Source organism: Chelonoidis abingdonii, chromosome 26 (assembly GCF_003597395.2).
Source record: "Chelonoidis abingdonii isolate Lonesome George chromosome 26, CheloAbing_2.0, whole genome shotgun sequence".
Lineage (NCBI taxonomy): Eukaryota > Metazoa > Chordata > Testudines > Testudinidae > Chelonoidis > Chelonoidis abingdonii.
Window position 1 is genome coordinate 318,516 of NC_133794.1, and position 25,472 is coordinate 343,987.

At 48.3% G+C, this 25,472-nt stretch overlaps 1 pseudogene; it reads left to right on the forward strand.

Moving 5' to 3' along the window:
- Positions 1–1,441: 1,441 nt before the first annotated feature.
- Positions 1,442–24,132, forward strand: LOC116824799 (putative adhesion G protein-coupled receptor E4P; annotated as a pseudogene).
- Positions 24,133–25,472: the final 1,340 nt, after the last annotated feature.

Here is a 25,472-nt window from a genome sequence, read left to right on the forward strand (position 1 = left end):
CCAGGGAAAGCTCCTCGCTAACCAACCCCTCTGTCTCTCCTAACAAACAAAAACTATGGCTTCACCTCAGTGCCTTTCACCTAGGACTGTCTACCTGGCTGGATAATATGCAGTGTGGGGGTAAGATTTCTAAAGAGCACCAACGTACTGTGCATTAATTGGTCAGTATAGATCCTACCTCAGTGCTTGGCTGTAGACAATGGATCGTGTGATGTGCCTGGGATGGAAGCTGGAGGCATGAAGGTAGGCATAGCGGTCGGTAGGTTTTCGATATAGGGTGGTGTTAATGTGACCATCACTTATTGCACTGGTGGTGTGTCTAGAAAGTGGAACCCCGTGTAGATTGGGTCCAGGTTGAGGTTGATTGCGATGCCAGCACTGAGGTCAACTGCAGTCTGCTCTAACCCTCAGACAGAGCCAACACCTACAAAAATCTCCACCAAGCATGCTCAAAACTACCATACCCACAGTGGGAAATAGGAAACACGAATCAACAGATGCCAGATTGTACCCAGAAGCCTCCTACTTGCAAGACAAACCCAAGAAGACCAACAGAGGACTCCCTGCCATTCACATACAGCCCCCAGCTAAAACCCCCACAACGCATCTATCAGGGATTCTACAACCCATCCTGGACAATGATTCCACACTTCACATGTCTTGATGTGGCAGGCCAATCCTTGCCCACAGGACAACCTTGCCAACCTGAAACGTTATTCTACCAGCAACTGAACACGTACCATAAGTAACTATAAGCCTCAGGAACCCATCCATGAACAAAGACCTCGATGCCAATCTTCTGCCCACATATCTACCCCAGCGGACACCATTCACAGGACCTACCAGCTCAGCCATTACCATCACTGGTTCAGTTCACCTGCACCTGTCCACCATGTAATATTATTGCCCATCATATTGCCAGCAATGCCCCTCTGTATGCTCACATCGGCCAAAAACTGGACAGTCTCTATGGAAAAGGATAATGAGACACAAAATGATGTCAGGATGGCAATCACAAAAACCTGTAGGAGGGACTTTCAACCTCCTCGGCCACACTATAGTTAGGTGGGCCATCCTGCAGCAAAAAAACTTCAGCGACAGACTTCAAAGAGAAACTGCTGATCTTCAGTTATCTGCAGGATTTGACACATCAGTACAGGACTAAAACAAGACTGTGAATGGACTTGCCTATTACAGAAACCAGTTTTCTCCATCCCTTGGTTTTCACACCTTCAACTGCTGAACAAGAGGCCTCAATCCTCCCTGATTGAACTAACCTCGTTATCTCTAGCTTGCTTGCTAGCATATATATACCTGCCCCTGGAAATTTCCACTACCTGCGTCTGACGAAGTGGGTATTCACCCATGAAAGCTCACGCTCCAAAACGTCTGTTAGTCTATAAGGTGCCACAGGATTCTCTGCTGCTTTTATCATTAACAAGAGATTTCTCAACCAGGGAGATCTAATGGCTGATGAGAAATTGAGGAATTTTCACCTGAATTCCAGGGTGGTGAGTGGGGTTATCAGAGCTGGGAGGCACATGAACCTCTCCAAACCTGTGAACTTCACCCTGCGCCGTAGACAGGTGAGTGTCGATCCTTTTACTTTGCTCTGTGCCCGGGGCTCCAGCTGGTCACTTAAAAGATGCATCTCCCGCAGGGCATTTGAGTTCTGTTGCCTCTCTGGACTGAGAAACAGTTTATCTGAGAAAGAGAGAGAGCATCTTTAGTCTTGACATGGGGGCTGTTTTGGTGGAGGATGTTACATAGGGTTCACCTCAGGCCTGACTGGGTTATGATTCATCCTGTAAAACGCTCAGGAGTAACATCTGTGCCTGGCTCACCCTTTAGAGCAGGAATAATTGGAAAACAACTTCCTATAGCGGTGGTCCCCAAACTTTTGAGGATTGTCCCCCACCCTTACCATTATCCACGCCTCACCCTCTGAGCTGGAGATGGGAGCGGGACCACAGCTCAGCGGCAGGGGGAAAGGACACGGACGGGGTAAGGGGGCTGAGGCTGAGGCCGCGGCTGTGTTGGGTTTGGGGATGGGATCAGGGCCCGAGCCATGGCTGGGGGCCGAGGGTGGGGGTGGGAGTGGAGAAGCAGCTGAGCTGCAGTGGAAACCTGCAGCCAAGCCCAGGGTCAGGTGTGGCTTGTATCCCAGCCCCGCCCCTGCCCCCAGCCTGGGCTGGGAATGGATCCATAAGGGGCTAGGGCTGGGGCTGGGAATGGAGCCATGCTGAGGTTTGGGATGGTGCCAGGCATGGGGCTGGAAGTTGGGGATGCGGCTACTGGTGGGACCAGAGCAGAGCTCAGGGTGGGGAGGGTCTGGGTGGTGCTCCCTCTCTGCCCCCCCCCATGTCCTCGATGCCTGTCATGTCCCTCTGAAGTTTCCTGTATGTCCCCCTAGGGGAATGCACCCCACAGTTTGGAGACCTCTGCCCTATGGATAGCAAAGTTCAGGGAAACAGCATGATGCCTTCTTTGATGAAGTAATGAACTCACTAGAGTGCATGTGGGTATTTGTGGGTGTGTGTGTGAATGCCTTTTAATGGCTTAAATTGGAACAACACAATTGTGTGTCGTAGACCCTACAGTGCTCAGAGTTAAGGGAATTACCACTTTAGTTCTGGGATCAGGGGCTTGTGCTGTTGGAGCTGGAAGATCTCGCTTGTATTTCCACTGCCAATGGGAAGTCCCACACGGCTGTTACGTGCAGCACAATGAGAGCCATGAAGCCATTGGTGATTTCAGGTTTATGATGGTCTATTAGAGAAGTATGACTAAAGAAACAGTGTTCTCCCCATGATCCAGTGAGGAGGAGGATGGGTTGTTTTTTTTTCCAGGCAAAGAAAGAGGAGGAAGAGACTTCCTGTGTTCACTGGAAATGGCACTTGGGTTGAGGATGGCTGCACCGTTCTCCACACGAACAGCACTCACACCATCTGCAGCTGTGACCATCTCTCCAGCTTCGCACTCCTTATGGGTCTCACTGGAGTGGAGGTATCTCACTGTCAGACTCAGATCAAAGGGCTGGACTCTGAGCTCCTGACTAGGGTAAAATCAGTGGGAATTTTGCCTGAATGAATGCTGAGTCAGAACCTCAGGGTATAATCTGTGGCCATACAAGATGTGTCAGTGTCAAGGGGGCTGGGCTGGAGTTGTGATCTGAGGTGCTTAGAGTAGCCCACACTGACAATGCCAAGGTCAGGGCAGGCTGTAGAAAGGAGAGCAGATTCCCCCAGAACTGGTGATTAACACTGTAGTTAGAATCACTAACCAGTCACAGTCTGTGCTCCAGATCCCCTACACCGGTTATCGAGAAGCTGAAAAAAAGAACTCACACTTAAAACTCTAGTTACTTAACAAAATATTCCTCTGATCCCGAAAGGGGCAGCCACATTGCCAGGTCTATATTAGTTTGGATCTTACCTAAAATACCACACTGACAGCCAATCCTTTAGAATCTAAAATTAAAGGTTTTATTATAAATGAAAAGAAAAGAAAGAGAAGAGAGCTGTTAAATGATCAAAGCAATCTGATACATATGAATTCAAGGTCCATATATCAGGTTCTTAGCAGCCTTAGTGAGTTTGTTGGCTTATAAAGTCCCTCTGGAACACACCCAAAGCTTAGATGGGTCTATCAGACCTTTGTTAAAGCTTCCTTTTGTAGAGAAGTTACTCCAGAAGTGAGAAGCAGGACTGAAGACAAAATGGAGGTGATGCAGCTGCTTTTTTCTATCCTTTTCCATGTGGCTTGTATTTCCTTTGTCCCTAACACAAGCTCACAGCACATGGGCAAGGAAAGGTACTTGGAGTCCCCTGTCCATAGGCATGTCCCTACATGTCCTGCTGACTCATGGGCATAGCTCCTGGCTTCTCTCAATGGGTTCATTGTAGAGCTCAGCAGTTCTCAAACTTTTGCAACCCAAGGTCCCCATTTTGATTTAAAATTTTTGCAGACCCTCAAGCCTCCTGCTCAGCCCCAGACCCCACCCCCATTCCATCCATTCCCCCAAGGCCCCACACTACCTCTTTGTGCCCCCGCTCCACCCCTGCTTCTCCTCTTCCTTGCCTCTTTCCAACCCCTACCCCAAGTGCACCCCATCCACGCTTCTCCTTCTTCCTCTCAGCGCCTCCTGCATGCTGCAGAACAGCTGTTCCCTGGCATGCAGAAGACATTGAGAGGGAGATGCAGGACTTGGTCAGCGGGACCTGTGGACCTCCCATTTGAGAATGTTGGTATAGCTGATTACCCTTGATGGGCCATCAAACAGACTGAATAGTGCTGATGCTAATCTGTCTAGGAGTGTCACCCAGAAACACAGCACAGATATATCACACATATTTATAACTCACAATGCAAAGATAATGCATATATATAAACAAGATTATCATACTTAGCAAATCATAACTTTTCAGCTGATACCTTACATGGCATATCTTGTAAGATTCATTGCAATTTTGTAATACAGTAACTCCTCACTTAACGTTGTAGTTATGTTCCTGAAAAATGCCACTTTAAGCGAAACAATGTTAAGCGAATCCAATTTCCCCATAAGAATTAATGTAAATGAAGAGTTTAGGTTCCAGGGAAATTTTTTTCACCAGACAAAAGACTATATGATATACACACACAAACACACACAGACAGTATAAGTATAAGGGGGAGGGATAGCTCAGTGGTTTGAGTATTGGCCTGCTAAACCCAGAATTGTGAGCTCAATCCTTGAGAGGGCCACTTAGGAATCAGGGCCAAAAATTGGTCCTGCTAGTGAAGGCAGGGGGCTGGACTCAACTGACCTTGTAAGGTCCCTTCCAGTTCTGGGAGATAGGTATATCTCCAATTACTTTATTTTTTATTTTTTTTAAAACAGTTTAATACTGGTACACAGTGATGATGATTGTGAAGCGTGGTTGAGGTGGAGGAGTCAGAGGGTGGGGTATTTCCCTTACTGCTAAATGATGAACTAGCAATTGGCTGAACCCTCAAGGGTTAACTCTCTCACTCTGCAAGGCAGCAAGAATGGAGGGAGATATAACATTTCCCTTAAGTACACTGCCTTGTTAATTAGATCAGCTTGCTGAGACCACAGCTGCTACAACTCCCTCCGTCCTGAGCCCTGCTCTATGGAAGATGGGGTAAGCAGGGTGCAGGAGCAGGGGGGAGGGGGACACCTTGACATTAGCCCCCCTCTTCCTTCCCTCTCCCCCCAGCATAGCAAGCAGAAGTCTCAGGGAGCAGCTCCAAGGCAGAGGCCAGGAGCAGCACATGGCAGTGGGGGGAGGGACACAGCTGAACTGCAGGCTGCACAGGGAACTTAGGGGAGTGGGGAGCTGATAGGGGGGCTGACAGTCCACCCTGGTTCCAAGCTCCCACCAGCTAGCTGCAACGGGCTGCTCTTCCTGCAAGCAGTGGACAAAGCAGGTGGCTGCCAAACGACGTTAGAAGGGAGCATTACACAACTTTAAACAAGCATGTTCTCTAATTGATCAGCAACGTAACAACATTAACTGGGATAAGTTTAAGTGAGGAGTTACTGTGTTGGTATCCATAATATTATAAATGGTCACTCATATTCCATAGAATCATAGAACTGGAAGGGACCTTGCGAAGTCATCTAGTCCAGTCCCCTGCACTCAAGACAGGACTAAGTATTATCTAGATCATCCCTGACAGGTGTTTGTCTGACTTGCTCTTAAAAATCCCCAAAGACGGAGATTCCACAACCTCCCTAGGGAATTTATTAGGAAGCTTTTCCTAATGTCCAACCTAAACCGCCCTTGCAACAATTTTAGCCCATTGCTTCTTGTCCTATCCTCAGAGGTTAAGCAGAACAATTTTTCTCCCTCCTCCTTGTAGGAACATTTTATGTATTTGAGAACTGTTCTCATGTCCCCACTCAGACTTCTCTTCTCCAGACTAAACAAACCCAATTTTTTCAATCTTCCCTCACAGGTCATGTTTTCTAGACCTTTAATCATTTTTATTGCTCTTCTCTGGACTTTCTACAACTTGTTCACATCTTTCCTGAAATGTGGTGCCCAGAACTGGACACAATTTTCCAGTTGAGGCCTAATCAGCGTGGAGCAGAGCGGAAGCATGACTTCTCGTGTCTTGCTCACAATACTCCTACTAATACATCCCAGAATGATGTTTGCTTTTTTTGCAACCGCATTATACTGTTGACTCATATTTAGCTTGTGATCCACTCAGGGCCATCCTTAGGCATATGCAAACATGGCTGCATAGGGCACCCAAAAATTTGGGGCACTCCAGGGTCTTAGTGTCCACCTTTCCACATCTTCCTATGCCTGTGCTGACCTTTCCTGCAGGCTCCCACAGCTAGCTGCTGCAGCCTGGTGACTCTTACTCCGGAGGGGATCTAGTAACTTAAAAATAAAAAAGCCTTCAGCTATTCAAAGAGCCATTCAAGTGGTAATGAAAGCATTTCACAGGCATTTGCCAACCCCTAGGCAGTGGTGAGCTGGAGCCAGTTCCCACCAGTTCCCAAGAACTGGTTGCTAAAATTAGACCTCCGTGGAGAACCGGTTGTTAAAGGGCCAGGAGGTGGGCAAAGAACTCCGGTCCGCAGGCCAGACCATCCTGTTGCTCTCAGGATTCCCAGCTGGGTAGGCTGAGGCTCCCCCGGCCCTCCCTTGTTTCCCCCCAGCTGCAGCGTGGCCAGCCACCAGCACCAGCTGTATAGCTCAGCTGAGCTCGGGAGTCGTCCTGCTGCCGCTTTTTGAATGGCCGGCAAGGAGGGAGGGTCTACTGCAAGCTCCAGGGCTGGCCAGAGGTGAGGGGAGGGGGAAAGTGGGGCAATTGGCCCAGGCCCTGCAGGGGCCCCCGGCCCCACTAGGATATCTCCCCCGGGCTCTTCCCCACTTCTCCCACCCCGCAGAGCTGCAGCATGGCCAGCAGCTGGACAGCTCAGCTGAGCTCTGGGATGCTGCCAAGATAAGGGGGGCGGGGGCTGCGAGCTCTGGGGCCATGGGGGGGGAAGTGGGGTAATTTGCCCCGGGCCCCCGGCCCCACAAGGCTGTCTCCCCCAGCCTTCTCCCCCACCCCTCTGCAGAGCTGCAGCATGGCCAGCAGTTGGGTAGCTCAGCTGAGCTCCTGAGTCGTCCTGATGCTTTGAGCTGCCGGCAAGGTAAGGCGGGGGGCTGCGAGCTCCAGGGCCGCGGGGAGGTGGGGAAGGCAAGTGAGGCAATTTGCCCCAGGCCTTGCAGGGGCCCACGGCCCCAAAAGTATGTCTCCCCCTGCCCTGGCTCCTCCCCCGTCTCCCTCCCCCTTAATTCAGAACTTTTTATAGGGAACCGGTTGTTAAGATTTTGGCAGCTCATCACTGTCTCTAGGTGTATACTGTCAGTTTCTGAATTTACTGACAAACAGTTGTGCATTACTGTAATATTTACTCAGAACATGTCAGTCTACAGGACCTTAGTTTAAAATTTGCTTTAAAAATATTTCCTTAGCAGATTGCTGAAGATTATAAAATCACATCTCCAAAAAATCCTTGCACCGGTTTTTAGATCCACAACGTGAGTCTTCATCTTTCGCTCTAAATGCTTGGATCTTCAGACACTGAGTTTTTTAACTAAATCCTTCAAAATACCACTTATCTACAATACACATTTTAATTTTAATTGCTATAATACAAAAAAACTTGCTTCCAAAGTCTTCCTGTCCTTTCTGTCCATCCCTTTTTCCCTTCACCCTCCCTTGAAGAGAGGCTAGGGACAACACTCCTTTCCTTCAGACAAACGAGTTTCCCTTTTTTTACTTCTGACTATTTGATGAACTAGTTTTAAGAGACTTCTCCAGAAAAATCAGTACCTTAGTAAGATATAAAATCCTTTGTTATGCCTAAAATCTTTGGAAACTTATTTTTTAAAGTTAGTGAAATTTCGCAAACATGTCTGTTGTTATGGAGATCACACAAAGTAAATTATTGTTCCCTTTTTCTAAAAGCAATGAACATTTTTATGAACACACTAAACCTCTGACTGATTAATTTAAACTAATGTCTTTGTTTCAGGGAGTTAAATATGTAGTAATCTGGAAAGGTTACTTTATGAAGGCTTAAGAGTATATTTAAAATATAAAATCAGCTTAGAAATACCGATTAAGAAAATGTAAAACAAGGAAGAGCTGCATCACGTATTCCATAATATTTAATGTTGTATTCGGCAGGACAGCTGACTTGCCCTTACTATAAAGTTTTTGCAAATAAATCTCTGACAGACTTCAGGGTATATCAAAATACCTGTAAAAAAAACAGGAGTACTTGTGGCACCTTAGAGACTAACAAATTTATTTCAGCATAAGCTTTCGTGGCTACAGCTCACTTCTTCGGATGCACAGAATGGAACACACAGACAGGAGATATTTATACATACAGAGAACACGAAAAGATGGAAGTATGCATACCAACTGGAAGAGTCCAATCAACTGAGATGAGCTATTGTCAGCAGGAATGAATAAGTGGAATATGAACAAGATGCTGCTAGGCAGCTCTCTAACTCCACGTTCTACAGGCCATTATCCTCTGATCCCACTGATGATTACCAACAGAAACTACACCAGCTGCTCAAGAAACTCCCTGAGAAAGCACAGGAACAGATCTGTACAGACACATGCCTAGAACCCCGACCAGGTGTATTCTATTTGCTACCCAAGATCCATAAACCTGGAAATCCTGGACGCCCCATCATCTGAAGCATTAACACCTTAACAACAAGATTGTCTGGCTATGTGAACTCTCTCCTCAGGCCCTATGCTACCAGCACTCCCAGCTATCTTCGAGACACCACTGACTTCCTGAGGAAACTACAATCCATCTTGCCACTACTTGCATCCGATGAAGTGGGTATTCACCCACAAAAGCTCATGCTCCAAAATGTCTGTTAGTCTATAAGGTGCCACAGGATTGTTTGCTGCTTTTACAATCCATCTCTGATCTTCCAGAAAACACCATCCTGGCCACTATGGATGTGGAAGCCCTCTACACCAACATTCCACACAAAGATGGACTACAAGCCATCAGGAACAGTATCCTTCACAGCTAGGTGATGGCGAATCGGCTCAACGCTGGTGGGGCTGAGAACTTTCGTCTCCATTTGTCACTCACGACAACTATTTCACATTTTTTGGGACAATATTACTTCAAGTCCCAGCGGCACTGCTATGGGTACCCTCATGTTTCTTCACAGTACACCAACATCTTTATGGCTGATTTTAGAACAACGCTTCCTCAGCTCTTGTCCCATCAATGCCCCTACTCTACTTGCACTACATTGATGACATCTCACTCTGGACACATGGACAAGACGCCCCCTCCGAGTTTTAATTTTCCACCTACGGATTATTTCGCAACAATTTCCATCCCACCATGCAAGCTCAGCTAGACCAATCCACACAAGGCAGTCCATTTCCTAGACCATACTGTGGCTAATAAGCCATGGTCACATAAACAACCCACTCTATACCAGCAAACCATGACCACTAAGCTACCTACGATGCCGGCGTGCCCCCCCACAATATTCATCCAGGATGCACCACACGATCCATTGTTACAGCCACACTCTAAAGATACAACCATATTTGTTCAATTTCCCTCAGACAGAGATAAAACACCTAAAGATCTCTATCAAGCATTCTTTAAAACTACAGTACCCACCCTGCTGAAGTTGACAAAAAACAGATTGACAGAGACAGAAGAGTACCAGAAAGTCACCTACTACAGAACCAGGCCCAACCACAGAAAGTATGTAGATACTCACACTAGCCATCCACCTACAGCTCCCAACTAACCTCCCTCCACGCATTCATCAATATGTTAAATCTACAACCTTATCCTGAAAGATGACCCCTCAATTCTTACAGATCTTGGGGAGACAGGCCAGTTTGCTTGCTTATCAGACCAGCATCCCAACTGAAGCAAATAATTCACCAGCTAATACCACACACCATAACAACATAAACTCACTAACCCAGGAAACCTATCCTCACACAAAAGCCCGAATGCCAACTTCTTGTCCATCATATCCTATTCAAGTGCACCATAATAGGACCTAACCACATCAGCACGCCATCAGGCTCATTCACTTGTATATCTACCAACGTGATATATGCCATCATGTGCCATGGAATGCTCCTCCTGCCATGTACATTTGGCGCAAACCGGACAGTCTCTCCGCAAAAGAAAATGGACACAAATCTGACATCAGAATCATAACATCAAAACCAGTGAGATTACATCTTCAGCCTCTCTAACCCACTCAGTGACAGACTTGAAGGTTGATTTTGCAACAAAAAAAACTTCAAAAATAGAGTTCTAATAAGAGTAGACTGCTTGAATCTCGATATTAATATGCAATTAGTGATACAATTTATATCTTAAGTTTATATACTTCAGAGACTGAAATCGGTTGGGTGCGAGTGTCCCCACTACAAATTGGTTCTATTTATTATGTTAAGTTCTCCTCACACCTCTATCAATTTATCACTTCAAGGTTTTTTATCTCCTGCTGACAATAGACTCAACTCAATTGAAATTGGACACTACATATACCAAAAAAGAATTAAGGAAAAAAATAATTGCCATCACCATAGTCCACTCTCTTCGTAGTAATCTACAGTGTGGATGGCCTATAAATATCTCCTGTCTGTGTGTTCCATTCTGTGCATCCAAAGAAGTGAGCTGTAGCTCACAAAAGCTTATGCTGAAATAAATTTGTTAGTCTCTAAGGTGCCACATTTGCTCCTGTTCTTTTTGCGGATACAGACTAACATGGCTGCTACTCTGAAACCTGTCAAAATACCTGTGACTGACATTTTTTATTCCTAAATTTAGTGCTTTTAATTAGGTACCTTCTGCATGTCTTCACTTCTAGCATGCAGTGGAAAACATGCTCCATTTTCTTTTGAAAAAACCCCACTCTTCTGCAATTTCTTTCTAATGTCATTTGCTTCATTTGGGTTCAGAGATTTGGCTGGAAGGGGGTGAGCAGGGAGGGGGAGGGAAGAAAGGAGGGAAACAGTGGGGAGAGGAGGGGAGGAGCCTGGGGAGAGTGGGGACGGAGCCTGGGCAGAGCCGAGGTGGAGTATGGGCAGGGCCACAGGCAGAAGAGGTGGGCTGGGGAGCTAGGTTCCCCAAAGGGCAGCTTCATGCACCACCTATGATAGCAGGTAAGTGGGGGTCAGCTCCCACACACCCAGTGCACGCTGCAGTCTCGTCAGGCAAGGGCCATATTCATAGAGATGAATGCGCAAGCGCCACACATTCTGCGTGAGGGAGAGGGTACAGGGGTCTCTGCAAGGAATTGTGGCTTTCTGCCACCATGAGGCAGGCTGGGCGTCTCGGTATCCTTTGCTACCTCCTCCCTCCGTCCTACCGCCCCATGGGCTGTGAGCCCGGGCTACCATCAGGCATAGGGGCACCAGTTTAATAATACTGTGTAAGGCCCCCTAAGGATGGCTCTGGATCCACTATAACCCCCAGATTCCTTTCTTCAGTACTCCTTCCTAGGCAGTGATTTCCCGTTTTGTAAGTGTGCAACTGATTATTTCTTCATAAGTGGAGTACTTTGCATTTGTCTTTATTGACTTTCATCCTATTTACTTCAAACAATTTCTCCAGTTTGTCCAGATCATTTTGAATTTTAATTCTATCCTCCAAAGCTCTTGCAACCCTACCCAGCTTGGTATCTTCCAAAAACTTTATAAATGTACTCTCTATGCCATTATCTAAATCATTCATGAAGATATTAAACAGAACTGGACCCAGAATCAAGCCCTGTGGGACCCCACTCGATATGCCCTTCCAGCATGACTTTGAACCACTGATAACTAGTCTCTGGGAATGATTTTCCAACCAGTTATGCACCCACCTTATTATTTATGAGACGGTCATAGAATCATAGAATATTAGGGTTGGAAGAGATCTCAGGAGGTCATCTAGTCCAATCCCCTGCTCAAAGCAAGACCAACACCAACTAAATCATCCCAGCCAGGACTTTGTCTTCCTTAAAAACCTCTAAGGATGGAGATTCCACCACTTCCCTCCAGTATCAAAAGCCTTACTATAGTCAAGATATACCACATCTACCTCTTCTCCCCTCCACCCCCATCCATAAGGCTTGTTACCCTGTCAAAGAAAGCTGTCAGGCTGTTTTGACACGATTGGTTCTTGACAAATTCATGTTATTTATCACCTTATTATCCTGTGGGTGTTTGCAAATTGATTGCTTAATTATTTGCTCCATTATCTTTCCAGGTACGGAAGCTAAACTGAATTGTCTGTAATTCTCCAGGGTTCTCCTTACTTCCCTTTATTTCCCATATAGTGTCACAGGGCTCACTGGTGATTCTCCCTTTGCTGTGTTACAGGAGAGTGGCCCACTGACCATCATCACCTATGTGGGACTGACCCTCTCCCTGCTGTGCCTCTTCCTCGCCATCCTCACCTTCCTCCTGTGCCGCTCCATCCGCAATGTTAGCACCTCCCTTCATCTGCAACTCTGCCTCTGCCTCTTCCTGGCCGACCTGCTCTTCCTCACCACAGTGAAGCGCACTGGCATTCGGGTCTGTTACCCACTTCTATTCTTGGTTGAAAATTGAGCTGTGTCCAGATCCTCTGTCAGCATTTCTAAAGCTCCCCTCACCCCAGCACCTTTTTATACCCTCAGCTGGACGGTAACATTTATTTCATGCTCTTTAGTCCTTCAGAAATAATTTTTATTCCCCTCCAAAAGAAATCTCTATGGGTGAAACCAGTCCTTCCCTTTTCCTTGTGGGCTCCTTCCTTCATCATTCAGACAAAGGAAAACCAATTTCCAGAGTCTCAGCCCCTGCCTGTCCTCTCTGCCCCCAGATTGATGGGCAGATGCAAGAAACCTATACCCTGAAGCAGATATAGAGAAGAGAACCTACACCCTCCAGGTCTCTCCCTGTTATGAGGACCGGGAACTTGTTTATGACCCTGCTCCCTTTCTTAGGATTCCTCACAGTATTCAATAATTTCCACAATTTATTTGGGAATTACAACCCCCCGAAACCATCTTTTCTGAGTGGAGATCAGGACCAGGCTAGACTCTGAATGATTGAAAGGGCCAGCCAGCTTGCCCTTAGACAAGCCCCTCAGAGACTGAAGAAGGTATTGTGTCTGGGAGAGCATCATAACTAGAGAGATGTGTTAATAAAAAGCCCTGTGTGATCCTCCCCAAAGACCCCTCCATCTCCAAATTCAGTATTTCTCTTCCCGGAAGCAGTGTTCCAGAACTCTCTCTCGTCCTGTCCTCAGGTGGTCTGTGCTGTCATTGCTGGCCTCCTATACTACGTCTTCCTAGCCTGCTTCAGTTGGATGTTCCTGGAGGGGCTGCACCTCTTCCTCGCCGTCAGGAACCTGAAGGTCGTGAATTACACTGGCACCAGCCGGTTCAAGAAGAGATTCATGTACCCGTTCAGCTACGGATTCCCAGCCCTGGTGGTGGCTATTTCTGCAGCCGTGAATCCGGAAGGCTACTGAACTTCCACACAGTACGTGCAGCGCCCATCCCAAAGGGGAGCTGGGATGGGGCTTCCATGTGCCTGTCCAGCTCATCCCAGGTCTGACTTGAACCTAGATTTCCCGGATCACCCTGCCTGTGAGCTGAATGTGCCCCGGGGACCCTTCCCATCCCCAGGGACATTAAGTTGCCCCGAGCACTGCAGCTGAGTTGCCCCCTGTTGGACATCTACACTCCTCACCCCACTGACTATGGAGAAGAACAAGCCAGAAAGATCCCAGCTTAACTCCCAGCTCCTAGGCTGGGTTTGTGGCGCTGGTGGATAGGAAACAAATGCACCTTCTTACTGTGTGAAAATCCCTGAGGATCCCCTCTCTAAAGTGAGTGACTCCACTAAAACAGAGTGTGGCATGTTCTAGACACCTCAGGCAAGATCCTCAGCTGCTGTAAATCAGGGCAGCTCCACTTCTTTGAGTGCAGCTAGGCCAATGTCCATCCGCTGCATGTCTGGCCCTCCATCAATACTGCGCCCATCCACGAGAAAGGGTCATGTGAGGAGGTGAAAGAGGAAGTGGTGGCTGGAAGCAGGAGATGCTAAGGTAGATGGGGAGGACTGTTTGCCTGCTGCCAGCAAGAGAGTTGGCCATGTCACAGGCAGGCTGAGATCCATCTCGCTTTTGAGAGCCAGCTGCCCTGTGACACCCCCTCTCTGCCCCTGGGGCTGAAAAAGGGCAGTAATCCCATTAAAGTCACCTTCTTCTTCCTCCCTCCCTGTAGCTGCTGGCTCAGCCTGGACAGAGGATTTCATTGGAGCTTCCTGGGTCCAGTCTGTGCCATAATCCTGGTGGGTACCTCACTAAACCACAGGGCCATTCTCCTCTCACCTCTGCAACCCTGTGGTTTCCAGTGGAGCCCAGATATCTTCCAGAGAATTTAAAATGAAAGAGTCCTAAAAGATCCCATTTCATCCACTTCTCTTTGGCCAGTGCAGGATTTCCCCCTAACACAACAGCCTACATTCTATGGAGTCAGTCAGGGCGAATGGGTCAGGCACTGGGTTGTGAGTCAGGAGCCCTGACTCTTCCACTGGCCTGCTGTGTTAACTTGGGAAGTAACTTCCCCTTACTGTACCTCTGTTTCTCCTCCCACCCTTTGTCTGTCTTGCCCATAGGCACCAAAAAAAATTAGTGGATGCTCAGCACCCACTGGCAACCACCTCCCCTACTACGCACCTCGTGCCTCCTGCCCACCAGCAGCCCCACCGATCAACAACTTCCTCTCTATCCCACCTGCAGCAATCAGCTGTTCTGTGCTGTGCAGGAGGTGCTGCGGGAGAGGAGGCAGAACTAGGTCGGAAGAGCTGGGGTGGGGTAGGAAGAGTCGGGGGCTTGGAGAAGGGGTGGNCAATCTGCTCAACAAAAACCGGCTTAGGACCAGCTTCAACTGCCTCAAGACCGATAAGGGAAGACAGTTCAAAAGTTCAGGCTACTGTGTCCGTGAGGTGTCCAATTTCCCCTAATGGTTGCCAGCTATTATAAGGCTACTAGCTGTTTGGGGATCGCTGCTGACTATCACACCATGACATTCTCTGGCAAAATGAAGTGAAAGGAGACAGGTGAAGTCCATATCACTATTGTGGCACCTGCTTCCTTTTCCTCACTATCTGCCAGAGCAGCATTTCTCAAACTGGGGTCTGTGAGGGCACTCAAGGGGGTCCGCAGGCCCTGCTGATAAACTCCTCCCCCTCAACTCCTTCCCAGTGCCTCCTGCACGCCATGGAACAGCTGCTCCCTGGCACATGGGAGGGAGGGAGGAGTGGGGATGGGGCGTGCTCAGGGTGGGGGCCAGAAAGAGGCAGGGAAGAGGAGGGAGAAAAGGATGGAATGGGGGTAGGAAGAGGTGGGGTGGGGCCTTGGGACAAAGGGTTGGGTGGGGGTAGGGCCTGGGGCAGAGTTGAGGGTTGAGCACCCTGTGTCTCGGAGGAAGCCGGTGGGGGTGGCGGTGGGGTTAGGGGTCAAGTGGAGGTAGGAAGAGGTGGGGTGGGAGCTTGGGACAAAGGGTTGGGTGGGGGTAGGGCCTGGGGCAGAGTTGAGGGTTGAGCACCCTGTGTCTCGGAGGAAGCCGGCGCCTGTGGTCTTGCCTAGTTATTTTGTGAACAAATGCTCAGAACAGGGGCTTCCCCTTTTTATTTGTGAGTACAGAACCCAGTGCAGTCTTAGTTGGAGCCTCTAGGTGCTACCATACTATGATGAATTAAAATATGTCATTACTCATGCAGTGCTGCCATGGAAGCAAGTGGGACCTCTGCGGGAATGAGGATAGTTTTGTCCCTTGCCTTGTCCAGCCTGGCTGGTAAATAACCCAAGTGATGGGGGAAGGGAAGGTGGCTGCAGTGTGGGGAGTTTGAGGATGGAAGGATACATTGTTGCAAGAGATAAAGGTAGCAAATGTCCTTGCAGATTCCTGCCCATCTCAGGCAGCGGGTTAAGAATTAATTTCAGCCTCAGAACTGAAGGGAACACTATAGACAGGATCTAGAAGCTTTGGGCCAAATCACATGGCTCGAAATCTGTAATAACTGCAGACCCCACTGGAATCAGTGGAGTCCCTCCAGATTCAGAGAAGAGCAGAATGTGGCCCTCTGGCTGTATGATCACATGTGATGCATTGCAGCCCTGCCTATGCCAACAGTTCTCTGCAGGGCCTGGGACCAAGATCTGGCAGGGAATGGTATATAGCCCAACTTGACGAGCAGTCACTGCTCTGCAGCCGTCTCATCCCAGAGAGACTGGCCTTGGCTGGCATATTTTACAAAGAATATTTCACGCTGTTTCCACAGATAAATTTAACATTTTTTATTGTAACCCTCCGGATCCTGAGAGACAAACTCTCCTCCCTTAATGAAGATGTGTCCACTCTCAAAGACACCAGGTAGGACAGCACTAAATCTACAAGAAGGGTCCAGTGAGCCTCCTGTATGGGGAATTCCTGTGGGATTCTGCACAGATTGCTGCCACCATACAGCTGAGCACATGCCACTGTAGGGTTTCCAGGTTATCTTGGCGACCTTCAGCTTGATGAAAGAGTAACAGTCTCATGGCCCAAGGAGCTGAGAAACCCTAACTCGCATCAGGAGTCCCTTACTCATGAGTCCTAAAGTTGTCCATGGGACCATCTGCCAAAATAAGGACATTTTGCATGAATAAGGATATGCTGTATCGGATCTTAAATTAGACACAGCACAGCCAGGGTGGCAATTGAAGGGTCAGGTTAGGAGAGAGGAGATGCCTATGGCAGTAAAGGATCATCCTGGGACAAACTTTTCTGCCACGTGCATCATGTTGGTCCCTGGATGTATATTGAGATGACAGTTGCAGTCTGTTCCAAAGCCCGCTGAAGTCATTATGAAATCTGTTTGTTGAAGAGGAACAAGATCAGGGCCACCACCTGAGAGTTCTGGATGGAGACATGAGAGAGGAAAAAGATTTTGGAACCAGATCAGAATGTTGAGGCTTCAGAAAGTCATGGTGTTACTTACTGCATGTGCCTAGAGCTGTGTAAGGAGAAATGCAAGTCTGTGCTGATATTCAGAGCTGGGCCATGTGCTGCTTAGGGAGTAAACTCCTCTCTTTTCCCTGGGGCTGTGGATACTGTTGAGGTAAAGTGCCATCCATTGAGGAGGAAGGCAAGTGTGCTCTGTATCAATCCCTCTGTCTATATATGGAACAACATAGATGGGGTCCTGAGAGCCCAATATCTTGTTCCCACTTGATTGTCACATTGTCAGGGCCTGATGTGAAGGGATTAGAGACAAAACTGTAATGCGAGGTTGAACCATTTGCTTTGGAAGAGCCACCTGTAGGAGGGGAAGGTGTGTGTGTAGTGGGGGAAGATGGTTGAGCACAATATTGTATTTCAGATTCATAGGCATGTGTTCATCTTGACAGTAACCCTAAGACACAGTAAAGCAGTTGCCAACTGTTTCGCTCCGCACTGCCCAGAGCCCCCTGACTCAGTCACTCACCATAGGGTCGTTATAATGGGATCTCTCTGTCTGCCTTTATCCAGACTACTGACTTTTAAAGCTATCTCCCAGCTATTCATTCTGGACTGCACATGGAGTCTTGGTCTCTTCCAAGTTGGCTCAGCAAAAATGGTCATGGCCTATTTATTCACCATTGTCAACAGTCTGCAGGTAGTCTTCATCTTCCTGGTGCACTGCCTCCTCAATCGCCAGGTAATGCCCATGATGCGTCATCAGCCACACAGTGACTTCACGGGCCTAGCAGTGGCCTGGCCTGAGGCTGTTACTTCCATGATGTAGTGACCATGTCCCTTATTCTCCAGGTGAGAGAGAAATACAGGAGATGGATTAAAGGCACAAGAAAACCCAACCCCACAACTCAAAATTTTACTCTGTCTGTGTCCACTGTAACTACCAGCGCCAAGATGGTAAGAGATCCTCTATTCTGTTCCACTACCAGAATCCAAAAGTCGCATCCATCTAGGTCTGTTTTAGCACCTGAGGTGCTTTGTCCCCTGAGTGACATATGCTTGTTTTAATCCATCTGAAAACGGCATTGGGAGTCTTAGTGAGATTCAATTGCATCCAAATCAAGGGGGAATCCCAGGTCTCCTAGAACCCAGCACGGAACTCCTCCTTTCTTGCGCACCTCCACCTTTCCTTCCCTTTGCTGCTTTGCAAGCTCCATGCATCACACACTGTGGCATGGGCTGGGAAGGTGTTCGCTTTAACACAAATTCAGGTAATTACCCAAGCGGGGAAGTCTGTAAACCAAAACCTGGGTGGAAATCTTGTCAGTGCAGATGGCCATCTCCACCGGAGAGTTAACATTCAGTGGAATTTCCTCTGGTTCCATAACCTCTACTGGGAAAGGATCCAGAAGTTTTGTCTGGAGGGAAAAGTGGAGACTTATATATGGAAAAACCTCTCAGCTCCAGTCCCAACACGAGAAGACACAACCTTTGTCTGGAAGTGGACATTTCTGGTTTATTTAGAGCAGCCTATATTACCTGTGAGTTGGTGGGGGAAGGGAGCTGGCTTTGTCTACTTTTGTTTAGTTATTTCCGTGCACGTGATGTCACTTCAGCGGAAGCTGTCTGAATTTTGCAGACTCTGCACTATTCCTGAATGAGGACCCAGTCCTGATCCCATTAAAGTTGACTGGAGTTTCCCATGGGATTGGCACTCAGTGTATATTTGTTTTGCTGGCAGGTGAGTTGGGGAGAGCCCTCCACTTCATCTCCATGAAACAATCACCTCTCCAACCAACAATGTTTATCACACAGCCGGCTTTGCTGTGCCAGTGGGGCAGGTGCTTCAGCTGCCATTCTTCATCACAACTACATACAAAACCTGGAAGGGGAAGCGGGATTGGACCAAATCCTCTCTCTGATCCTAATCCACAACTCCTACTGAATTCAAAGGCCACCCTAAGGTTGTATCTGGGTGTCTCTTCCAGATTTAAAGGGCCAGATCCCAGGTCAGAGAGCAGTTATTTCGTAGGGAAAGCACACCATGCGCGGGGAAGGGGGGATTTGCAGAGCTCTTGTGTGCTATGTATGTGAGCTAGCTTTCAGTTTCACTGTAATGTGTAAATAATAAAATAACCTGCTTATGGACCTTGGTTGCTTCTTTGGTGTGAGGGGTTGCTATCAGGTTCTGCCTCTCCTTTAAACCTAGGGTCCAATTCTAAAGCCTCTTTATGCCAATCTGTCAGTGTAAAGGGGCTTTAAAGTGGGCAGAAATGGCCCTGTGATTAGTCCTCCAGTGCAGGAGTCCTTCCTGGCTGCTGTAGAGCTATCATCAAATCTCTACATTGGCCCTGCCCCCAGCCCTGGGATGGGGGTTGTGAGTGGTGGGGTGGAGGTGCTGCTGAGGGCATGGCTGAAGCACATTGTTTCATGGCTATTGTCTGCTTCCCAAGGCCCAGAAGGATCTTTGAAAACACTCTAGTTTACATCAGCTGAGGACCTGGCCTGTAATCGATTTTCAGCTCCAGCGCTGTCACTGCACCACTAAATGCTCTTCTACTGTTTTTTTTTTTTAAGGAAATTTATTTTCAAACCGTGCTGTTCCCACAACACTGTGAAATTCGCTGATGTCATCTTTCTGTAAGAAACTTCTCCAAACTGAGGGCAGTGACTGTGTCAGCCCACTTCTGTTCACCAGTATTTATTTATATTATCTGGGCACATACAGTCCCACTATGCTTGGTGCTGTACATACATAGTCAGACAATCCCTGTCCCAAAGAGCTTACAAGATAAATAGACAAGATGGACACAAGGTGAGAGAACAGAAGGATTATTACCCCTTTCAGACAGAGGGGGAAGAGGGGATCAGATGACTTGGCTAAACTCGCATAGGGAGCCTGTAGCAGAATCAGGAACTAAATTCAGTTCTGCTGCCTTAGGATGATTTTTTGGTTAAGACTTTCACCAACTCTCTCCTATCTCCTCAGCACCATTCAGATACTCAGCTGGTGAAAATCAGCTTGGTCGTTCTAAGGAGATGTTGCCTAATGGTCTCTGTAGATTCAGGTGTGTGGAAGGGTATCAGGCAGTGCAGCTGTCTTGCTCGCTTTGGAGAGCTGCAGAAAAAGTGACCTTGAACTTCCAAAAAGGAGGTGTGCTCAGGGCCTAATTCAGTACTAGTTTTTCTAAAAATAGATTTAAGTTTCACTTCTTTCACTGCACATTGGCCCTTGGCAGAATAGGGGCTGGGTTGAGATGTAGCTGCACAATGAACTGTTGGTTAATGTAGGTCTCAGCTCTCTACTTGAGCTGTAGGATAGTCACATGACTATGACCGTGCAGCGGAATGGCAGATGTGCATCTGTTCTTGGCTCTGCCACAGCTGCCCCATATGTGGAAGGGGTATGCAGTGCATGATATTAAAATATACACAGACACCCCATGAATTCTGGTTGTGGAGCATGTGTGTTAAGACTAATCAAGATTCCGAGCCAATCAGTGTGAAGGGCAAAAGGTTCCCCGTTTGCAAACGTGCTCCTGGCGCCATGCCTCATCTCCATGGTGGATCCAGGTTCTGCTTCCTCACCAGACGTCCTCATCAGATTCAAACTTAATGGGTTCATGGATTTCCTGCAAGCTCAGGAGCTGTGCATCCTGCTTTAACCGACCTCTGGATAAAAGTGTCCTCCTGCCTCCAACAAAACATCTCCCCTTCACATGACTAACACATCTGACATATTAGCCAGAGATGGTGGTGAACGTGTTCCATCTGTACCTGCTACTAACACCCCAGGGAATTGTCTGTTCCCTCACACGCACCTCCTGTTAGAAATGTGGACTGGTGCAGCTCCTGGTGGGGTTCTAAGAGGGCTCATCATGTTCAGCAGAGACAGCGTCCTCGATCTTCCCCAGCTCCCACCTCACACACAGATAAGCCAACAAGTAGCAGCTATCAGCTGTTTTCAATAAAGGAGCAACATGATGATGGGTTCTGAAGCCCCTGAGAGTGTCATGTACAAATTGGTGGTAAAAACCAAAGCACCCAATGGGTGGTAAAGGACCTAAAGGATATTCCTAGAAGTGCTGACTGCTCACTGGGCCTAGTCCATGTGGACTGACAAGGTTTCAGTCCCAGGAAACTATCCTGACCCAATAACAACAATTTTTGTGTGGGTTATATTTTCATAGAATCATAGAATATCAGGGTTGGAAGGGACCTCGGGAGGTATCTAGTCCAACCCCCTGCTCAAAACAGGATCCATCTGCAACTAAATCATCCTTATACATCCTCTCTATATAAAATATGTCTGGCAAAAAAAAATAAAAATAAAACAATCCCTGGAACCTAACCCCACTATTTGCATTAATTCTCATGGGGAAATTGGATTCGCTTAACATCATTTCACTTAAAGTAACATTTTTCAGAAACATAACTACAACGTTAAGCGAGGAGTTACTGTATATTTTTTAAAATAATGTCAAAATGTGAGGGCTCTGGCGTGGGTCTGGTGATGAGGGGTTTGGGGTGTGGGAGGGGCCCAGGACTATGGCGGAGGGTTGGGGTGCAGGGGGTGAGGGCTCGGGGGTGGAGTGGGGCTAAGGGGTTTGGAGTGTGGGAGGGGCTCAGAGTTGAGGAAGAGGGTTGAGGTGTAGTGGGTGAGGGCTCTGGCCAGGAGTGCGGGCTCTGGGGTGGGACAGGGCTGGGGATGAGAAGTTTGGGATGCGGACAGGCTGCCCCAGGGCAAGGGCCAGAGAGGAGAATTCCCCCCAATCCTCTCCCTGAAGGCAGCAGCGAGCTCTGGGGGAGGGCCCCCCCCCGCACCTCACTTATCTCGCACCACTGTCACTGCACATGCTTCTAGGACCCCTCTCAGGTACAGGAAGCCCCCTTGCCTCCCCTGCATGTGCACCTCCTCCCCTACTGCTACCCCCCACTGTAGCCTCACTGAGGGTGGGGTGTGGGGCTGCCCCTTGTCCAGCATGGGGCAGGAGCAGTGACTGCAGATGCGGGGGGCGGCTGTGCTGGTGGAGGGTCCCTCTGGAAAATGAAAGGGTCTGAGGAGGAAGGGCAGGTTCAGGGTCAGTCTGACCTGGCAGTAGTGGATGGAGGCACTAGGACCCTGTGGTGGCAGTTGATGCAGTGAGGCAGCGTGGAGGTGCAGGGGAGAGACAGGGATGCTATGCTCCGGGGCCCCGGGGAGGTGCACGGGGGCAGCAAGTGGGGGCCGGGGACACTTGGGGGAGGCACGCAGGGGTGGCAAGTGGGGCTGGGGGAGAGACCTGGCCTAAACATTGATGGAGCTGGGCCTCCAGGCCCTGAATATTGATGAAGCCTGGGCACCACAGGCCCATACAACTCGCCGCCTCTGCTTCCACTCGCAGCAGGGCTGGGGTGTGTGGCTTTGCACCTGTTGTGCTCCCCAGATTCTGGGCTGTCCAGGACACAGGGGAGGTTAGTCCTCTTCACACTGGGAGTCTCCTCATCTCCAGGAGTGTGGCCAGTTCTATACCTATGTCACAGGATTGGAATTGAGGCATAGGGAGACAAGTGACATGCCCACTGTCACCCAGGGAATCTGTGGCAGGGCTGGGAACAGAACCGGGATCCCTTGAACCCTGCTCTAACCACTGATCTCTGCTCCCTTCCTGCATCAGCAATGTGCACCTGCAGGACCCTCCATAGACCAAGGAACCTGCCATCTCTGGGTCACCGAGCGCTATAACTGGAGAGCTGTGCTAACAAGAGTCCTGGTGTGACCCCCCCGCAGGTCTTCCCCATACTCAGCATTTCTCTTTCCCATTGCAGTGTTCCTGGGCTCTCTGTCTCTCCCAGATGGCATGTGCTGTCATTGCTGACTTCCTACCTCTTTCTGGCCTGCTTCACCTGGATGTTCCTGGAGGGGCTCCACCTTTTCCTCACCATCAGGAATCTGCAGGTCGTGAATTACCCCTGCACCAGCCAGTTCAAGAAGAGTTTCATGTACCTGTTCGGCTACAGATTCCTAGCCCAGCCAATGGTGGCTATTTTTGCAGCATTCAACCCAGGTGGCTACAGAACTCCCAGACAGTAAGTGCAGACCCTTCGCCCTCCACATTGACACTAAGCTGCCCCGAGAACTGTAGCTGAGTTGCCCACCTGCCATATATCTACAGACCTCACCCCACTAATGATCCCAGCTCGACTCCCAGGTCCCAGGCCGGGTTTGCAGTGCTGGTGGAAAGGAAACAACCAACCTTCTTCCTGTGTACAAAGCCCTGAGGATTCCCTCTTTCTTCTCCCTCCTCTAAAATGAGGAACTTCCACTAAGAAGGCTGTGGCTTCTTCTAGACACTCCAGGCACGACCCTTGGATGGTGTAAATCAGTGTAGTTCCACTGCTTTCAATGCAGCTAAACCGATTTACATCAGCTGAGTCTGTGGCTCTCCATCAATACTCCACGAATCTGCCAGAGAAAGAGTAATCTGCGCACTTTGTTGGCACCAGCAGGCCAGACTTGCTCACATCTCTGTTGCTTATCTCACTCTATCCCCCCAGGTTCTTATTCCACACCCATCACCATGGTATCTGAGCTCTGAGCGTTTACATCTGTGTAAATCAGGATTAACTCCATGGATTCTTATGGAGTGTCTCTGGATTCACACTGGTATAACTGGGGTCCACACCTGGCTCTGAGACTGTGTTCAAGGTTTTCAGTGTAATCTATTTTTTGTTTCAGGACACAATCTGCTCCAGTGGCTGTGTCATAGATATAGAAAGAAGGCTAGCATAAAATCCCTCCTTGGCAGCTGTATTGAATCGCTTTACCTGTAAGGGGTTAAGTAGGTCAAATAACCCAGTTGGCACCTGACCTGAAGGAACAATGAGGAAAGAAGATACTTTCTAATCTAGGGGGCGAGGGGAGGATTTGTTTTTGGCTCTGTTTTTTCCCTCTCTGGATGGAGAGAGAAGCCAAGCAGTTACAACATCTCCTGAAAATATACCTGGAATAATCCATCTAAAATTACAGAAACTGTTAAGTAAAGCAAGGAAATACATTAGATTATCTTTTGCTTTAGCGTGTGAATTTTCCCTATGCTAAGAGATAATTTTATTCCTGTTTTGTAACTGTGAAGCTGAGCCAGAGGGGAATCCTCTATGTTTTAAATCTTTTTATTTACCCTGTAAAGTTACCTTCCATCCTAATTTTGCAGGTGTGATTCTTTTACTTTTTTTTTGTAAATAAAGTTTTGCTTTTAAGAACCTGATTGATTTTTGGTGTCCTGAAGACAAAGGCTCTGGTCTGTGCTCACATTGCTAACCAATATTATTCTCAAGCCTCCCCAGAACAGGAGGTGAAGGGGTTTGGGGGGATATTTTGGGGGGATAGGGTTCCAAGCAATATCGTCCAAGGACAAGGAAAGGAATTTGTGCCTTGGGGAAGTTTTTAACCTAAGCTAGTATAATATAAGCTTAGGGGGTCTTTCATGCAGGTGTCTGTACCCCAGAGTTCACATCTGTACCCCAGAGTTCAGAGTGGAGGGGGACCCTGACAGGCTGAAAAGGGGTAATATATTCATATTAATGTCACTGCTCTGGGATAATGTGCTTTTTCTTCCTCCCTGCCTGTAGCTGCTGGCTCAGCCTGAACAGAGGCTTTCATTGGAGCTTCCTGGGTCCAGTCTGTCCCATAATCCTGGTGGGTACCACACAGAACCAAAGGACCCCCTTATCCTCTCACCTCTGTGACTCCACTGATTTCAGAGCAGCCAGGAGGAGAACATGGCCCATGAAACACAGTCCCACATGGCTCATCTGCTTTGGCTAGTCCAGGGATTAGTCCCTGTGCTGTATCCCCAGGCTGACAGCCTTTACTCGGGCACAGCTGCCACAGAAACCAGTGGGAGCTCACCTTGAGGACAGCAAGAGTTTGGTCTAATCCATTTATTGACCAAAGCAATTTGGAAGGGAAGGGTTGCACCATGAAGTGTTTGGTGAGGGAAAGGACCTATATTTGATGGAGCGAAGATGACAAAGTCCACACAGTTTCTTCCCCAGGTCCCAGGGCTGGGGAGTTTATTTACAGCCTGAAAGTGGCAGGGAAGAGCCTAGAGACAGAGTGACTCAGATCCTGCTCTCAGTTACGCTGGTGTAAACTGACCCCACTGGAGACTGGAGTTACTTCATTTTTAACTCTGAGCAGAATCTGGCCTCTGTGATCCTATTGATCCATCTCAGCCCTGACTGTGCCATCAGCTCTATGCATGGGGAGGACCGAGAGCTGCTAGAGGATATTACAGGAGAAGGGATGAGGGTCCCTGGTTGTGCAGCATTCAGATCAGTCTCCTGGGATCATTCTCTGCCTCTGCTGGAGTCATCAGCTCCGGATGAAACATGTTACAGGAAATATTTCCTGCTGTTTCCAAAGGTAAATGTGACGTTCTTTGCCCTGACCCAGTGGATCTTGAGAAACAGATTCTC